Here is a 14724-nt window from a genome sequence, read left to right as displayed (position 1 = left end):
GCACTCCAGAGGCAGAGGAAGAGGCAGGCTGATATCTGTATATTTCAAGCTAGCCAGAGCTACACAGAGAGCTCAAGAAGAATAGATACAGTAAAAGAGTTCCAGGTTGCTGTGTGGTGGTGGCTCACACCTTTAATCACAGCACTTGGGAGGCAGAGGCAGGAGGATTTCTGAGTTCGAGGCCAGCCTGGTCTACAGAGTGAGTTCCAGGGCAGCCAAGGCTATACAGAGAAACCCTGTCTCAAAAAACAAAAACAAACAAACAAACACATTTGTACTATGGCACATACATATAGAAACACATATAAAATACAAAAAATAAATAAATGTAAAAACAATTTTAACACGCCAGGCAGTGGTGGCACATGCCTTTTGAGTCCAGCACTTGGGAGGCAGACATAGGCGGACCCTCTGAGTTCGAGACCAGCCTGGTCTAGAGAGAGGACCAGAACAGTATGGGCTACACAGAGAATCCCTATCTTGAAAAAAAAAACAACAAAAATTTAACAGAAAATAAAAAATTTTATATACTCATACTTTCTACCACTAATAACAATATTCTTAATCAGTTCAGTACAGGTTTTTTTTTTTTTTTTTTTTTTTTTTTTTTTAAAGTATGGTGGCACATGCCCTTAATAGCAACACTTCAGAAGCAGGAGATTTCTATAAGTGCAAGGCCAGACTGGCCTCTACATAGAGGGTTCAAGAGCAGCCAGGACTACACAGTGAGACTCTGTAAAAGATTATTTTACAGTATATTTTATTTTTACATTTAGCTTTTAAATTAATTTTTATTTATCTGCTTGAGGCCTGGTAGTTTTTTTTTTTTTTTTTTTTCCAAAAATCTTTAGTTAACAAAGATGAAAGGCGTGCAGACAGGGGCTTAGCATAACTGTCCTCTGAGAGGCTCTACCCAGCAGCTGACTAATACAGATGCAGATACCCACAGCCAAATGTTGAACAAAGGACAGGGACCCTTTTGGAAGGGTTGGAGAAGGATTGAAGGCCCTGATGGGGATGGAAACCCCATAGGAAGACCAACAGAGTCAACTAACCTGAACCTCTGGTAACTCTCAGGGAATGAGCCATCAAATAAAACACATACACAGGCTGGACTGAGACACATATGTAGCAGATGTGCAGCTCAGTCTCCATGTGAGTCCTCCAACAACTAGAGCAGGCTCTCCCCTAAAGCTGTAGCCTGACTGTGGTAGCCATTCCTCAACAGGGCTGCCTTGTCTGGCTTCAGGAGAGGATGTGCCTAGCCCTGTATAGACTTGATGTGCCAGGGCAGGGGATACCCAGAGGGGCCTTACCCTCTCAGAGAAGGGGAAGGAGAGGGGGGGTGGGAATCTGTAAGGAAAGACCAGGAAGGGGGGCAGCATTTAGGATGTAAATAAATTAAAAAAAAAAAATTACATACTTAAAAAATTTCAAAACAAAGATGAAAAGAGTGTATGTACAATACGGACAAAGGAAATTTCCCAAGGTAAAAATACCTGGTGCAATCTGTAGGATTCTACTATGAAGACTTTGGAGAACTTTAAAATACTCCTTTATATTGAAATTCTCTAAAGAAGAACCCACTGGTCCAAAAGAGACAGGGAGCCTGACTTATTTCCTTAGACTTCAGTGCCCTCCCTTGCCAACAGTAAGGAGAGCTTTAATACACTCCATGACGCACGGTTCAACGGAGAATGTAACTACAGCCCATAGCTTCCTTCATTAACAAAGACTGCACTGCATATCAACAAGGTCAAAGATAAAAAGGCATGCCAAAAACAGACAAACTGCCAGCACTGGCAGAACACAATGAGTGACAGGGAGACACAAAGGTCCAGTAAGTTAAGGGGCTGATCACAGAGTTGTTAAGTCTTTTCTTAGACAGCATCTTACTATGTAGCCCTGGCTGGCCTGGAACTCACTTTGCAAACTGCTTACCTCTGCCTCCCAAGTGATGGGATTAAAGTGGGCACAACCCCTGTCCAGATTCTAAATTTGTTTATGAACTACTTCCTTCAGTCTTTTCTTCCTGTTCTATCTTAGATGCTAAGAGGATCAGGCCAGGAAAGTCCTAAAGTCGTCTCTGAACATCTAGCATGGGACTGGGGGAATGGCTCAGACATAAGATGTCTGCTTTAGCATGCAGGGGCCATGAGTGCTATTCCCAGAACCTTAAAGAATGAACATAAACACCAGCCTACAGGAAGCAAGCCTGCGAGTGGAAGATGGGTGCAAAATCATCCTTCACTATGCAGCAAGCCTGTGCTACTAACACATCTGTTTGTAGGTCCCATTTCAAGCAGGGCCCTTTTCTATCAATCAATAAAAAGAGTCCAATCAATCTATTAAACTTGACAGGATAGAGAACAGGCAACAGGACAAAGACAGGACAGAAGGGAGAACTTGGTTTGGTTTTGTGGTTTTTTTATTGATGGAGGTTTTTTGGTTTTTTAAAAATTTGTTCTATTTGTATGCGTGTTTTGCCTGTGGGTAAATGTAAGTCTGTGAACCATGTGCATGCCTGGTGCCTGCAGAAGCCAGTAGAGTACCTGTAGAAATCAGAAGGTGTTGGATCCCCTAGAACTGGAATTTCAGACAGTTGTGAACTACACGTGAATACTGAGATGAACCTAGATCTCTGCAAGAGCAGCCAGTGCTCTTAACCACTCAACAGCCCCAAGAGGATTGTGGGGCTTTTATAGAAGTCATTTTTCTTACATATAAGTACTTTGCCTGAACGTGAGTGTGTACCATTTGTGTGCAGTGCCCACAGAAGCATCAGATACCCTGGATCTAGATTTGAAGATGATTACGAGCCTTCTTACATGGATGCTGGAAACTGACCCCAAGCCCACTGCAAGAGTGGTAAGTGCTCTTAACCTTATTGGGCCATCTCTCCAGCCCTGGACAGAAAACATTCTTAGAATGCTTTCTAGGGGCCTTTAGGATAGCTTTGTTAGGTAAAGGTGCTTGGTAGATAATCCAAGTCTGAGTTCTATTCCTGGAATCTGTGTAAAGATGGGAGGATCTCTGCACAGCACACACAGCCCACCTCCAGCCCACCCATGCATCCCAGGAACACAGAAAATGTATGACACAAAGAAGGTTGCCCCAAGGCTGAGGTAACCTGAGCTACACAGTGAAACACTGGGTTTTGTTTGTTTTATTTTTGTTTTTTGGGTTTTTTTTTTTTGTTTTGGGGGGTTGGTTTGGTTTGGTTTTTTTGAGTGGTCAGGAGGGCTCTGTGTAGCCCTGGCTCTCCTGGAACTCCCTTTGTAGATCAGCATGGCCTGGAACTCAAAGATCGCCGCCTGCCTCTGCCTCCCAAGTACTGAGATTAAAGGCCTGAGTCACCATTTCTGGCTGAAACACTGTTTTCAAAATAACAAAAAACGGCTTTCTCTGAGGACCTAAGCTTTCCCTCCCACAATTAAACAGGCTGAGTTCACTCATCCCTTATTACTGAGAATGAGGTGGCTGGATCAGCGCAGAGCCTGGTGCTCAGGTTTTTCCCTACAATACTTCTGTATGACCTCTGGCCTATTACTCAGCCTCCCTGAGGGGACAGCTCCCCTGCATCTATCCCAGCCATGCCCTCAACATGTCTTTCTCTCAACTCCATTCTCATTGTCTTTACTTTGTGTTTTTGTGTTTTTCTTTCCTTCTTTTTTTGAGACAAGATCTTATTCTGTAGCCAAACAAACTCCTGGTTCTGCCTTTCGAGCAGCCACGATTAGCACCATTTCATTTCAGGCCACTGTTCTTCCTGAAGGCCCTACTTCATGGTTTCTCACTGCCAAGGAGGTATCCAACTCCTCACCAGTGGAGTTCTGGTTATTTTTTAAGCTTATTTATTTTTCTCAAGACAGTGTGTGTGTGTGTGTGTGTGTGTGTGTGTGTGTGTGTAGCCCTGGCTGTCCTAGAACTAGCTCTGTAGACCAGGATAGTCAAACTCACACTCACAGATCCTACCCCTGCCTTCCGGGTGGGTATGCCATCACCACGCAGCTAATCTTTTTATTTTAATTTAATTTAATTACAAGAGATGGGATCTCTCGTAGCTGAGGATAACCTTGAACCCAACCTTCCTTCTGCCTCTACCTTCTAAGAGTGGTGATTACACTTATGTAATCAACCACAAGTTTAGAGCAAGTCCTCTACCAACATTCTTCTTTCTAATCTCAATCATTAAACTCTCAACTGAACTCTAAAGCCTCCAGACACACCCTCCCCTGACCCAAATCAATACTGCCTCAGTAGCTAACATCTAAGTGCCTGTTAAACAAAATAAATAGACAAACACAAACATAAAATAAAATAAAAAGGTGGAAAAAGGCAGTCAATGTAAACTTCTGGCCTCTACATGAACACAAGCATGTATATAGAACCCACATATACACAAGCAGGAAGGACATGGTGACATATACCTATAATCCCAGCACTTGGGAACTTGGAAGGTGAAGGCATAAGATTCAGTTTGAGTACACAGGGACAGTATCTGGAGGCCACTCTGGGCTACATGAGAATAAGGACTACAGATTACCAGAGTAGGTAGTGTGACTCTGGTAATGGCAGGCCTTTAATCTCAGCACTCAGGAAGCAGAGAGGAGGGCAGATCTCTGTGAGTTAGAGGCCCAGTGTTATCTACAGAGTGAATTGCAGGACAGCCAGAGCTACACAGAGAAACCCTATCTCAAAAAACAAAAACACTATACTGCCAAGCCAAACACTGGTCTCTAAAGATGGGAGCTGAAAAGGAGAGAAGCAGGGAAGTCTATCTGAGCAGTTATGAGCCAAGACTCTGGTAGGACGGCCTAAGTTAGGATCACATAATGTCCAGCAAGTCATGTCCTCCCTGAGCCTCAGGCTCCTCCCTTATATATGGAGTAACAGCACCTAGTGCATACCTTCACACAGGTGTTTCAAAGAGCCTGGCTCACAGTACGTGCCAAGGCTATTCCTCTTACAGCCCTTAGCCCTTCCAATCCAGACTTCTTGTAGTTTCAGTCTCAAGAACCTTTGCAGAAAAGCTGCCTCCTGCACCTGGGTTAGGCCTGGGCACAGCCATCAGAAAGAATCTCCCCACAGGATATCAGTTCTGTACATTCCCATGACAACTGACCTGCTCAGTGACAGCTCAATACTGGTTTCAGCTGACCTCTCCCAGAAGGTAAGGAACTCTGATGGGCACCCCAGCATCCAGCAAGCAATGACCTTACATGAAACACACTTGTTTCCTGGTAACCTCAGCTTTCTCACTAGGAAAGTGGAACTAAAAACAAGACCAGTAGCATCCTATGTAGGATGAAAGGACTTCATTGTGCTACAACCTTGGAAAGCTCAAAAGACACACAAACTATTATTACCCTTTGGGGACAATGGATGATGGTAAACCCTAAGGAATCCAGCACCAGAAAACAGGCCATTATTTCATCCCTGGAGTCTGACAAAAATTTTAACTACTCTTCCCAGACCCTAGGGGCTCCAACCTCCAAGTATCCACACTGTTCAGATACTCTATAGTCTAGAGGTCTAGAGTGAAGCTCCAGCTGTGGTTTTGTTTTTTTTTTTTTTTTTTGTTTTTTGTTTTTGTTTTTGTTTTTTTGGTGGTGGGGGCAAGTTAAGAGGGTTTAGAGGAGAGGAGTGTCTTTTGCTTTTTCAGACAGGGTTCACTATGTGCCCCTGGCTGGTCTTGAACTCACAGAAATCTACCTGCCTCTGGCCTATACTGGGAATATAGGCATGAGCCACCAAACTTGGAGTACTTGTGTAGATTCCCCACTCCTAGCCCATTTCCTTTTATTGAGATAAAGTTTCACTCTGTAGCCCAGGCTAGCTCCTGAAGCCTCCTGAGTCAACCTCCAAAACATTTGGATTATGGGCATGAGCCACCATAACCTGGTTACCTGTGTTCTTTCTGAAAGTCTTAGAAAAACACAGCTAAACTAAGCTCCTCCCACCCCCCCAAAAAAAGCCTTTTTGTTGCTTATAGAATGTTAAAAGCCGGGCAGTGGTGGCGCACGCCTTTAATCCCAGCACTTGGGAGGCAGAGGCAGGCAGATTTCTGAGTTTGAGGCCAACCTGGTCTACAGAGTGAGTTCCAGGACAGCCAGGACTACCGGCTCGAAACCCTGACTCGAAACCCTCCTTCCCCCTCCCCCCCCCCCAAAAAAAAAAAAAAAAAAAGAATTGAAGCTAGGAGGTTAAGGAGAGATATGATCTATGATCTAAACACACTGAACACGTATCTATCGTGGATATTAATGTGTGCATGTGTAAGATTTGAGCAGGGTATGGTGGTAGACAACTGGAATGCCAGGTACTCTGAACGCTAAAGCAGCAGCATCACAAGTGCAAGGCTACATACCTGAAATACATATAATACTATATCTAAAAATATTAGAGCTTGGGGCTGGAAAGATGACTCAGTGGTTAAGGGCACTGGCTGCTTATCTAGAGGACCTATGTTCAATTTGGAGACCCTCATGACAAAAGGAAAGAATGCTACCTGACCCTCCACACCCCAAGCTATGTCATAAGTGCCCTCCTACATATACAAATAAAAATGTAATAATTAAAATTTAAAATTAAAAAGGCCTAATGTCAAGGCTTGGCAGTACATGCCTATGATCCAAACATAGGGGCAGGAGGATTAGAAGTTCAAGGTCATCCTTACATACATCCTATGTAAGCCAGTTTGAAGCTAGCTTCCTATATCATAAAAACAAAAACCAAAGCCCTCAAAAATGTTCTTTCGGATAGTTGTAATACTAAAGATAGTAAGGGGCTGCTATGTTTTCTTTTTTGAAAATGAAGGATCAGGCATGCTAGCATGCCTGTAACCCCAGCTCCTGGGAGGGACAGCAGGATTTTTAAGGGCCTACACTTCCGCAACTTCCTAGTATTTCAGTATCTATGCAACTACAGAAGCAAGAAAGGTAAGGTAATCCACCTAGTTGTAGGCAAACATACCACTCTTTTTAAGGCAGGGTCTCACTATGTAGTGCTAGCTGGCCTGGAACTTGATATAGACTGGCCTCAAACTCAGAGATGTTCCTGCCTCCTGAGTGCTAGGATTAAAGGTGTGGTGGGATTAAAGATGTAGACCTTCTTCAAGTGGAAGGGAAACCTCAGAAATCCCAGGATTCTAGTGAGAAAGAGATGAAAACGCATTTACCTAAGAGTTCCTTCATGGAATAAAGGCCTCATTTTAAACTCTTTCCCCAAAGAGCACTGACTCAAGCACCAGCTCCCTTTCCCATAACCATCCTATTTACACTTGGTGACTAATACTAGACTCTTAAAATTTTATACAAGATTTCTGAAAGTTCATTAGTTCCATTATTTGGCCAAATAACCATGGTCCAACTGAAGAGATCTAGGCAATGATCCAACGAAGCCATTAACGTTATTACAAGTAAAGGTTCTGATTTTGATTGGTACCTCACTGTTAGTCAGCAACCTATACAGGGACAGTTCCTGAGAAAATAGTCCAAGGGCAGCTCCCTCCATTTCTCTAAGCTTGTCATCTAGCAAAATTGAAAAACTAAAACAAACATACCTGTAATCCCAGTGCTCTGAAGGCTGAGGCAGGAAAATTACACAGCAGCCAGAGTTACAGAGCAAAACCCATTTCAAACAAAATAAGAAAAGAGCTGGAGAGCTAGCAGCCAGTGCTTTTTCCAGTGCTCTTCCAGTGGATTTGGGTTCAAGTCCCAGCACCCTCATAGCAGCTCACAGCCTTCTCTAACTGCAGTTCCAGGGATCCAACACTCTCTTCTACCCTCCATGGGCACTGCATACACACTGTACACAGACATACATGCAGGCAAAACACACTGCTCTATAGACCAGGCTGGTAAACTCACAGATCCACCTGCCTCTGCCTCCTGAGTGTTAGGATTTAAGTCATGCGCCACCACTACCCACTCATCCCAAATCTTAAAACAAAGCAAACTGCTTTTTGTGTTGAGAAAGAGTCTCCCCTAACCTAGGCTGACCTCACCAGGCAGCCACGGATGACCTCTGAACTCTTGGTTCACCTGTTTTTCATCATCCAAGTGCTAGAATTCTAAGCCTTAAGCATACTCCATTCCATCTGACTGCAAATTGCCTTACACCTTTAAAATGTCATGCTATTTGCCTTGCTAATTAAAAGGAGGGAAAAAGTAAAGGCAGGGAGGAGGTAGGGACCCAGGCATGACAGTACATGCCTGTAATCTCGGCCCTCAGGAGGCATAGACTGGATGATCCTCACATGTCTGAGGCCAACATGATCTACACAGGCAGAGCCTGTCTCAAAAACAAAAACAAAAAGAAAGAGAAAAAAGGGGGGAAGGGGAGTGACTGAAGAGATTGCTCAGTGGATAAAATCCTTGCTGCACAAGCAGAAAGACTGGAGAGCTCACCTGTAACCCAACCCAGCACAGCCCAAGAGACAGGCAGATCCCAGGGGCTCTCTGGCCAACTAATCTAATCAAAATGGAGAGATCAGAGTTCAGTGAGAGATCCTTTCAAAAAATAAGATGGAGGGAGCTGGAGCAATGACTCAAAGGTTAATAGCACTGGCTGCTCTTCCAGAGGTCCCAGATTCAATCCTGCACCCACATATCAGCTCACTACTGTCTAACTCCAGTTCCAGGGGATCCAATGCCCTCTTCTGGCCTCATAGGGCACTGCATGCATGAAGGACACATACATAAAGGCAAACAAAATAGTTTTTTTTTTAATTAAGTAAAATTGAAAAATAAAGAATAAACAAGGTGGGAAAAAGAAAAGAAAAAATTTACATAACAAAGTAATAAATTTTGCTTTTAAAAGGTGTGGTGGCGCATGCCTTTAATCCCAGCACTTGCGAGGCAGAGGCAGGCAGATTTCTGAATTCAAGGCCAGCCTGGTCTACAGAGTGAGTTCCAGGACAGCCAGGTCTATAGAGAGAGACCCTGTCTCAAAAAAACAAAACAACGGGGGCTAGAGAGATGGCTCAGTGGTTAAGAGCACTGACTGCTCTTCCAGAGGTCCTGAGTTCAATTCCCAGCAACCATATGGTAGCTCACAACCATCTGCAATTAGATCTGATGCCCTCTTCTGGCTTGCCTGAAGACAACTACAGTGTACTCATATATGTAAAATAAATAAATAAAATCTTTAAAAATAAATAAACAAAAATAAAAATGTTTAAAAAAAAAAAAAAACAACAACAAAAAAAGGTGTGGTGGCACATGGCTTTAGTCACAGCACAGGAGGCACAGGAGGCAATTGATGTCACTGAGTTCCAGGCCAGCTTGGTCTCATATTAGCCAAGTTCAGGCAAGTCTGGTCTCCATAGTAAACCTTTGTTTCAAAATAAATAAATATATGAATATAAAGGGGCTACAGGCTTGAGAAAGAATCTTGGCCTCCATGCAAACATGTCACACACACCTACTAATAATAATAAATAAAAAGGTTGAGTGTGGAAGGAAAACACATAAAATATGCACTATTTAAAAGCATTTACAAGAAAATATGGTTTTATATACAACATACAGCCTAAAACCAAACAGCTTAGTGATCTTAGTGATGAAGAGGCAGCTAACATGAATGGAGAACTCAAGTCGACTTCTAATGTCAGGTAGTTCTGAATGAAGCCCAACCCAGGACTGACAGAGCACATAGAGCAGAAGAATGTTGATCCTGGGTGTGAAGACAAGCTGGCTATTTGTCTAGAAAGGAGACTGTGGCAGCAGAAGTGGCTTGGGACAAGGAAACCACTGGCAGTCTGCCTACTGAAGCATGTGAAGGAAATCAGACCTGCTACTAGGCGCTCCGAGAGCAACTGGGTCTCTAAACAAAGTCCTTACAGATTATGTGAGAGTGGACTTTGAAATAATCAACTGCTCAGCATTCAGCTGGGGAGAATGAGCTCCTGAGAGCAGGAAGGAAGTGATTTGCCTGAGGTCACACATGAGTGTAAGAGCTAGGACCACTGCCAGATCCAGATCAAATCTGTCACTGAAGATAATCTGACATTCCTGTGAGAAGTGGAGGGGCTGGGGGAAGATCAGGGACACAGAACAGTCTAGTCATTCAGGTTGATCCTGATCAGGGCCTGGAACAGGATCACATTGGAAAAGGGCCAGGAAAGCTAACAGGGAAACAGATACTAATGATTTAAAAGGTTCAGAATGGAAAAAACCCACTGAGAGCTGGGCTCTAGTAGCACATGCCTAGAATCCTAGCACTGGGGAGGAAGAGGCCAGTGTAGACCACTCATAAAAGAACCTAGCTTAAAAACATAAAGAAAAGAAATATCCCCTAAAATACAAGAAGAGATTACTACAAACTTAAGACCTCATCAAAGGGTGTCCACAGCTCACCAGGACTGCCTTCTGGAGCATTTTACTGATGAACCAGCAGCTTCCATTCAAGAACAAGCACCTAACTTCAGCCTGGCCTTTATCAGGTCTATTTGAAGAACTCTGAAAAACTCCAGCCACTTGGAAGTGGGGTAGCTTGACTCCCTTCTCATAAAAACAAGAGGAATCAGAAACAAGCTGGCTAAGCAGTACTTACTGCAATGATTCTATGTCAAAAAATTATCCATCAGAGCTTAAGATATAGAAGCTCAGAAGACAAGCACTTCTCTTGAACGTACAATACCCTGGTTCAAACCTCAGAACCCCAGGCCAAAAAAAAAAAAAAACAGTTCACATTAAAAGCACATATATTTAAGCAGTTAAATCTAGCAATATACAGAGAAAACAGTATATTTTGTAGGTTTAAAAGCTAAAGGTTAGCTAGGAACAGTGGCAACTATCTATAGCACCAGAACATGGGGTGGGGGGTGATTAGAGCAAGGCTGGAGAAATGGCTCATGGGTTAAGAGTACTGACTACTCTTGAGAGGACCTCAGTTCAATTCCCAGCATCCACAAAGCAACTCACAATGGACTGTAACTTCAGTTCCAGGGGATCCAACTCTTCTTCTGACCTCTGTGGGCATCAGACATGCATGTGATGAAGATGTATTTATGCAGGCAAACACAAAAAGGAAAGTCTTTTGCACACCCCCCCCAACTAAAAAAGGGAGGGGAAAAAAGAAATCAGGCATGGTAGACACAAACCAGTAATCCCAGCACTCAAAGGACTGAAACACAAAAAGTATATTTCAAGTGTAGCCTGGGCTACATAGGTAACTGAAGACAAGAGCCTATCTGAAGACAATGAACTGGTACAAGCTTTAAGAGATGCATGTCTGGCTGGGCAGTGGTGGCGCACGCCTTTAATCCCCGCACTTGGGAGGCAGAGGCAAGCGAATTTCTGAGTTCGAGGCCAGCCTGGTCTACAGAGTTCCAGGACAGCCCGGGCTACACAGAGAAACCCTGTCTCGAAAAACCGGGGAAAAAAAAAAAAAAAAAAAGAGATGCATGTCTGGCTGACAATGGCGGTTCATGCCTTTAATCCCAGCACTCAAAAGGCAGATATCTGAGTTCAAGGCTTCAAGGCCAACCTGGAACTATACAGAATGAGTTACAGGACAGCCAGAGCTATAGAGAAACTGTCTCAAAAAAAAAAAAAAAAAAGCGCGTTTTGGGGGGGCGGGGAAGACAAAGGGAAAATGGAAAACAATTCCCTAGCATCTGGTTAATGATTGGTTTTCTGTTTTCACTGAGCACTCTCCGGCTGTCTATGGAACTCTAATGTGTATGTAGTCCCTTAATCTTAACACCACCTAAAAACTAGAATGGTTTTTATATACTCAGACCACAGCTTCCACCTACCAAGTCAGAGTGAACATTTTAACAAGAGAGGCCGGAAATTGGAATGTACATTCCAGGATGAGAAACTAGGGTGTAGGCCCTAAGGGTGTACTTACAGCACTACACAGATGAAGCAGAAACAGTCAAATAAAGAGACAAAGTGCCTGTTCACTTCAGCAGACCATATTTTATTAGGTACTACTCAGACGATCGCCATTTTTTTTTTAAAGAAATGTAATACTTACTAATAATGAACATGGGATTTCTTTCCCTTTGAAATAACACAACCAAGTTCTATGGCTTTAGTGAACAAAAAATGTGAAGCAGCTTAGCTGTTCCAAAAACACAATGATGGACAAGTTTATTCAAGTTTTCACACTAAGTTCGGAGCACTTCCCTACAAGTCCCATCAATTCCTCCAGGCTCCTGGGGGTACCACTAAATCCCCCAGCATCCCAAGGAAGCAGATGCCTGGTAAATGTCCAGTTTCTAAACGAGATTCAGAACTTAGTCTTGAGATGTTATATTCCTGCCCTGTCCTACTGGTATAGCTTCCCAGATCCAAACTCCCTCCCCCTCCCAAATGCCTCCAGCAGCTGCATATTCAAGTACTTCCCAAAAGGAAGAAAGGTCAGAGGAGTCATTATCCCCTAAGCATTGGAAACTCCAGCTGTGGAGAAATGAATCAGGGCAAGGCCTAAAAGCACTATGCAAAAATCTAGAGAGGGGAGAGAAATTAGGGGACCTACTGAGGTAGGCTCCTAAGAGACAAGATGTCCCAGGTGTAGATTTGTTTGTTTGTTTGTTTGTTTGTTTGTTTAGATGTTTGGTTTTTGAGGCAGAGTTTCTCTACGTAGCCCAGTCTGACCAGGAAGTCAAGAGCTCTCACCTGCCTGTCTGTGTTCCACCACCCCTGGCTGCCACACTGTTTCCCATGCTTAGGAGCAAGACCAGCCCTCCACATGTGCCAGGCCAAGGACTCCATCACTGAGCTACAGCTTTCAGCCCAGATGACTTTTCTTGATCAAAAGAACTAATGAATGGTAGTTATGGTCTAGAAAGCATACATTACTAGAAAAGTCTCTGAAGCCCTCACCTAGAGAACAGGGAGATTAAAAGGAGTCAGCCTGCAGTGGTGGGCCTTTAATCTCAGCACTCAAAAGGCAGAGGAAGCAGGATCTCGGTTGAGTTTGAGGCCAGCCTGGTCTACAGAGCTAGTTCCAGGACAGCCAGGGCTACACAGAGAAATCCTGACTCAAAATATAAAATAGATAAAAATGTAAAAAAGAAAAAGGAGGGGAAGGAGGCTGTATGAAGAGGAGCAATTAAGCAGGTCATTTGCTTGAGATGTATCCCTAGCTAGCCTGGAACTCATCCTGTAGACCAGGCAGTCCTCAAACTTGCAACAATCCTCCTGCGACAATTGCTGGGATCAGACCCACAAAAACTACTGAGGGCTTCACCAGAAACTTACAGAAAGTAAAGCACCAGAGGATTAAGAGTTCCAAGAATAACCAAAAATTACTAAGGGATTCCTCTTTCTATTTTGACTCCAGAACAACTCAGGAGTCCTAGTCTTGTGGCCACATCCAACGAAGAGGGTGATCAAAGAAGAGAGTCATTATCATCACTAGATAAACAGAACACTGTCCAACAGGAACCAGAAACCAGAAAAATGTCTGGACAGACTGTGAACCAAAAAAGAATTCCTGTTTGCAGAAAAATAAACTACATATAAAAAGTCATCTGAACCAGGCATGGAAGTTCTTGCCTGGGCCCTAGCACTTGTAAGGCAGAGGCAGGGGGATTCAAAGCCAGCCTCAGCTACCTGCTAAGTTCCAGGATAACCTGAACTACCCATGAGACAATACCTCACAACAAACAAATGACTGCCAAAGCCACGTGCACAAAAGGGCATCCTATCAGTGAAGAAAAGTTCAGGGTGGAGTAACCATGAAAACTGCCCTGAGGAAAAAAAGAAGAGGCCACAAAGTGTTTTGCAGATAGGCACTCAACAGAGGAAGGAAGAGGAAAGAGGTACATACACGACAGAGCTTAGAAGAGCACATAATGGGGAATGTGGTTCCAAAGAGGGAAGGAAACTGAAGACTGAAACTATCTGGATAGCAGAAAAGCTAGAAAGAAAGAAAAAGACAAGCAGGCAGGCAGAAGGGAGGTGGGGGGGGAGGAAAGAGCACCAGTAATCTCAGCACTCGGGGCCCAAAGTAGGAGGATCATACCCAACCAGGACTGCATGGTAAGTTCCAAGATAGATACACAGCAAGAACAGGTCTCAAAAAAAGGAAGACTGGCTAGCCAGACGACTGAGCACTTGCAGCCAAGAACCACCACCTGGGCTTGATAACTAAGACCCACAAACTGGAAGCAGGAGTAACTTCCTGCAACTTGTCCTCTGATCACCACATGAATGTTATGGCACATGTCAAATAAATATGGGTTTTCAACTAGGAAAAATAAAAAGGAAGCTGTGAGAAAATGGGTGGGTGGGGGATGCTCAAGACCAACCACATTTAGGAATGAAAGAATTCAGGAGAAAGGTGTGCCCAGAAGCACTTGCTGCATGTATGTTTCCTGCTAAAAGAGATGCACCTCAAACCATAAATGGGCACAGAAAGGAAAGACACTCTCAGATAGGAAAACAAGTCTGCCCCTGAGAAACAAGTTAGCTTGGGGAACACATGAATGAAAAAGTGCAACCCCAAGGAATAACTTAAGGACAAGTCACTGAATCCCCTTATACGTGAAACTGAAAACTATGCGCCATAAACATCAGGATTTGGAGAAGAACGTGAAAGGGATGCACATTCCAGACTGAAGGACTTAAGACAAAAAAGAACTGACCCCCAAGTTCACTAACTTCTGAGAACATACCAGATCTGAGGCCTGGAAAGAAGAGTTCCTCCTCGGGGTTGTGGGATATAATAAAACATCCTATAACTTTGCTTAGTGACCTGACTTCT

At 43.6% G+C, this 14724-nt stretch overlaps 1 protein-coding gene across 4 annotated transcripts in view; it reads right to left on the bottom strand.

The window, feature by feature from the left end:
- Positions 1-14724, bottom strand: part of Phf20 (PHD finger protein 20) — a 102869-nt gene that overhangs the window by 87317 nt on the left and 828 nt on the right. The gene's annotated exons all lie outside the window — the stretch shown is intronic.

Source organism: Arvicanthis niloticus, chromosome 2 (genome assembly GCF_011762505.2).
Source record: "Arvicanthis niloticus isolate mArvNil1 chromosome 2, mArvNil1.pat.X, whole genome shotgun sequence".
Lineage (NCBI taxonomy): Eukaryota > Metazoa > Chordata > Mammalia > Rodentia > Muridae > Arvicanthis > Arvicanthis niloticus.
The sequence above is the reverse complement of the archived record's forward strand: the minus strand, read 5'-3'. Positions and strand labels throughout refer to the sequence as shown.